Source organism: Octodon degus, unplaced genomic scaffold (genome assembly GCF_000260255.1).
Source record: "Octodon degus isolate 3935 unplaced genomic scaffold, OctDeg1.0 scaffold00055, whole genome shotgun sequence".
NCBI classification, from domain to species: domain Eukaryota; kingdom Metazoa; phylum Chordata; class Mammalia; order Rodentia; family Octodontidae; genus Octodon; species Octodon degus.
Window position 1 is genome coordinate 2,004,941 of NW_004524631.1, and position 4,943 is coordinate 2,009,883.

General features: G+C 35.2%; 1 protein-coding gene across 8 annotated transcripts in view; it reads right to left on the reverse strand.

The window, feature by feature from the left end:
* Positions 1–4,943, reverse strand: part of Nlgn1 (neuroligin 1) — a 908,803-nt gene that overhangs the window by 133,031 nt on the left and 770,829 nt on the right. The gene's annotated exons all lie outside the window — the stretch shown is intronic.

The following is a 4,943-nucleotide window of genomic DNA, read 5'->3' on the forward strand; positions in this document are numbered from 1 at the left end:
AAGAAAGAAAGAAAGAAAGAAAGAAAGAAAGAAAGAAAGAAAGAAAGAAAGAAAGAAATCTTAAGAAACAATAACATTACATGTAGGATGATCAGAATGATAGGTACTATAATATAGATATTAGGGGAATTGTTTCAGTAATTTCAGAACTTTGGAAGAACATCAAACTTTCTCATATCAAAAGTAGCTACAATTTGTTTCTTAAGAGGAAGGAAAGCTTAAACATCAGGAGGGTGTCAGTCCTGCAGGAAGATTGCCAAAAGACACAGCTCTGATCGCTCTTGCATAGCACTCTGAGAATTTGCTTTAGTCTTGGGAAGGCAAGATTTGATGCTGGTTTTGGCTTTAATTGGGCCCTTGGCTGTAGTTCCCATGATCAGATAGTATTTCACCATGTATGATAAATTGATCTGGCCTTGGTTTCCCTGGTGGCATGAGAGGGTTTCATCAGAATTGCTGGGGGCCACACTAGCCAGCTTCAAGTCATTTACCTTGAGGTAGGAGGCTCCTTTGGGGCTAGAAACATCAGGTTGAATCAAGTTTTTCTTCCTATGCCACACACCTCATCTCTGTGTAATATTCTGCTGGACACCAGCAAGGGGCTAGTACCTTAGCTTCTCCTTACAAATTCAGGAAGGGGGCAGAACATCTCATTCAAGCTCATAAAAGACCATAGATATCATTACCTTAAGGCCTTAAGTACAATTCAATTATAAAGCTTGCCTAAATGATTTATTGAAATTTTACCTAAACTGCCTGATACATAAAAATGTTGCACTGACAACCAAGCAAGACAGGCCTGCTACTTTCCTACTTCTCTTTTGGCTTCTGCATCAGATTAAATAAAAGTAGTCTTGGATCGCATGCTACTAATCCCTCATGATCTAGTCCAGTTTTGGATATAGGCTTTCACATCAACCATTTTATAGGATGATCCTTTGAGTTCTTTCTTTGTTTGCTTATGTAGTTGCCCACTGTCCTATTTCTGTCCTTCAATGACAATTTCTATTTGGCCTTATGTCTACAATAACATGTATTATTTTCTCATTGTTCACTTTCAAAATTAAAACTGTGGAAGAAGGAAGCTTTGCCCAAGAGCTCTTTAACAGCATAAGATATTATTAGACAGTTTTGTTTATAAATTGGGTTAATTAAATTTAATTCTAATTCTTAAAAAGGCTTGAGGTGTCTGTGGAGTGTGTTTGTGTGTGCATGTGGTGTGCTATCAGGGTTATTTAGAATAATGGAGAGAAAATTCTGTATGTGTTTAATACATAAGCAATTTTTTTGTGAACATTCTGCTCTATGGTTGGATGAATTCATAGAAGTAGAGCCCAGCCATGTGGAGGAATGACTCTGTATCATTGAGAGACAGCCTTGTTAACGAAGAAAGAATTGGGAAAATATTTTCTCTTATGAAATTTTATATAATCTCTCTCTCTGGAAATTAGGTGTTTATCTTTTATTGGTATATGAGTCGGCTTTTACAATCAAAGAATAGTTAAGACCTTCCACTCACCTTGGAAAAAAGACCTTTCCCTCGCTGAACTCTTACCATTCTGAAGTACCAAAGCCTTTACCTCTCCTTCCAGTGCCTACCTGCTTTCTTCCTCCCAAAGCTATATTTATGTGTAATTAAAAGTCAGAAGATCTCCCAAAATTGATTGGCGAGTAATCCAGGAAATAAGTAACTCTAAATTTCTGAGTCTTTGGATTTGTTCTATTGCAAAAGAGAGAGATGGCTTCTGAAGAAAACGTTAGATGCATAGGGTATCTGCATAACAACTAGAGGTCTAGGTATAAACAATTAGAAAGAGAAACTGGACCTAAAGAAAGAGAAAGTGGTTAGGATTTAAAGCTTCTATAAGGGAATGAATGACCTGTGAAGGTTTTAACTTTTGGCTAATTTCCCTTTGGTTTTATATTTTTCTCTTTCTGACATATAATTAATGTTCTTGACCAAATGACTGCTCTGGAAGTTAATAAAGAGAGTGCACATTTCACATGAAATCAAGAAGAGGGGTTAAGATGAAGGAACAAGATGGAAAGAAGATCAAAAGTGACTGTGAAAAGTTGGTAGGGAGCTGAATTCACTTACTAGGAGTCTGTGAGGTACCAGAGGAAAAACATGAGAATTTCTGAAACCCCCAAATTCACAGCTTAAAGGAGGAAAGTGCGGTGCTCTTTACAAATCATGAGAAAGAACTTGCATCTAATTTATCTGTGGGCAAAGTACAGCGTAACCCTAGCAGGTCCTTGGATTGCATGCAGAGTAAGCATTCCCTACAGTACTATTAAACTGCATGCCCTTTAAGCAATCCCATCTGCCCTCTTGGCGGAACAGTCTTATACCTGGGACATATTCAGTCATTTGTTGGATTGAATTTCCTGTGGAGATCACATAAAATAATCTCATTACTGGATAAAGAACAGAATCATTTCGCTGACACCCGAGGCAGTGACTAAGTCTACCCTGAACACTGTTAAGCCCGCTGTGACTAGTAGAGTACCTTGAACTCTGCGAAGTGCTCAGTAAATATTTATTGATGATTAATCCGAAAGGTTCCAGAAGCTTTACAGGAGGTTATAAACAGACTGAAAAAAATCCATAAATCCCGCAAGACAGGGCCAGACTTACAACACTATTCAAACTGCTTTCTCTGAAGCAGTTTAAAGAGAAAAGAACCACGGAGGAAATACTCCCAATATTCTATTTTGTGATGGAGGTTTGCAAATGCAATCAGACACCAAGTGGTTACATAAAGGATTCAGTTTTTATGGTTTTGCCTTCTCATCTTCTTTTTTTGTTATAAACAATATTCAAGCAAAAGTTCAAAGCAGTACCTATTCCTACTATCTAAATTCAACAATAGTTGATATTTAGGTCTCTGTTGCTCTCTCATTTTGAAAGAAAATATTTAAAAGTAAATTTCTTACATGTTTCCCCTCCAAATAATTCAATTGTCACTTCTTGAAAATGATCACAATTTTCAGGGTAATCATAACAACATTTAAATATTTAGCCATTCTCAAACTGAAATATAGCTTAGTACTTCCACACTATTTAATATTATCCAATAACTAACTCAAATTAAAATATTCTTTGTGAAATGAATTGAATTCTTTGTAAAATTTTTCTTTTAACAACATTTTCAGACAAATAGAAATTATCTCATTTTCCTTTGCAATGTTTAGAGAAATCCCTCATCATGGATTCTCTTAGTACTCGTTTTAAAGAAACTAGTTTAACTGTCTTGTAGAACGTCACAAAATACAGGTTTCTCTGATTGTTTCTGTTGGTGTTTGTTAACCTGTTCCCCTGTCCCCTACACTACCTGTGATTTATAAGTTAAAATCTAAAGGTTTGATTAGACCTAAGTTAAATATTCTTGGGAAAACTATTAGATTTCTGGTTTGTGTTACACACGGTATAAGTCAGTGCATAGTTTCAGGTCCTTCCATAATATTGAAAGATAAATTGAATTACTTTGTTAGACTGTATCCCACCAGATTTCTCCAGGGTAAAGATAAATTCTACCATTTATAATGAACAAATATTTTGTAAGTATTCCACCATGTCCCCCAAATTTCACATAAAGGTTTTAGCATCCCTTGGTGTCCGCTCCCGAGACAATGATTTCACTAATGGTCATTCAGCATTTCTCTTAACTACTAAATGCTACCCTAGGGGAAATGCAAAGGAAGCCAAGCCATACGTAGAAATACAATTTGCTTGAACATATTTTGATGGCTTGAATTTTTTTTTCTTTTTTTTCTGATGCCTTAAGATAAACTTAAACATCAGATAGGATATGTTGGGAGAACTGTAACATTCCTGTGGAACAAGTATATGAAAAGTAGTCCAGTGATTTAGGGATGTTTGAAGAAGATAATCTAATGCTCTATGATGTTTTTCATTAAGTTTCTGTTATTCATTAAAAGAGTCTGAAGTATTTCCTACCATGCAACTATGTGACATTAATGCATATCTAATATACTAGAATCATTTATGAAAACAATGAGAGTGAATACGTTAATGTAAACAATAAGAACTCAAGAAACTTGAGTAATACTATTGTAGAAGTAATGTTAAAAATTAAGTAAATTGGATAACCTAAGGCTAATCTATAAAAATGAGGGGGATACCCTAACTATACTAGTATATTCTATTTTTCACACATTCAGCAAAACACAGAATTGAATTAGAATAAAGGGTTGGGAATTCCCTGAGTCATTAAAAAACACAGCTCATTTGAAAATATGAATTTGTGAATCAGAGTTATCCAAGTGGTTTTGTCACTGTGCATTTGCAAGCTTATTTTCTAGTTCTGTGATTTGAGATAGAAATACCATTTCTCATTTTTCTGAGTATAAAAGTTATATATGGTATTAGCAAAAGCATAATGATCATCCCTAATTATGTCTTTCAGACATAAATCTCTTACTATTCTGGTCTACATCATTTGAGATACTTTTCTGTATGTATAAATTTGAACACAATATAATCAGTAGCACACTGTTTTATAATGTATTTTATAATCCAGTTTGTATTTTAAACATATTTCCATGTCAATAATACACATACATTCCATGACTGTAGGTATGGGAGTGAATAGGCTGCTACTCTTATTTTGCCTAAATCTAGTTCTTAGAATGCTTTTGCCTCATGCAGCATATTTTTAGACGCTACTGACTAGCAAGAACCATAAATGTGATAGTGCCCTCAGCTGCTTAGTGGCTTTATAAATACTTTTGACTTCAGTAACGAGAAATCTGTGAGTCCTGTAAATCGTCAGGTTATGAGGCGACGTGTTATGGTGAAAATAAGTCTGAGGACAAATTTGCTCATAAAATTTGATTATTGGCAGACCCAAATATTGCCATACACCTTCCAACTTCAAAGCATCACATAAGGGCCGGGGAGATGGCTCAGTGGAATAAGC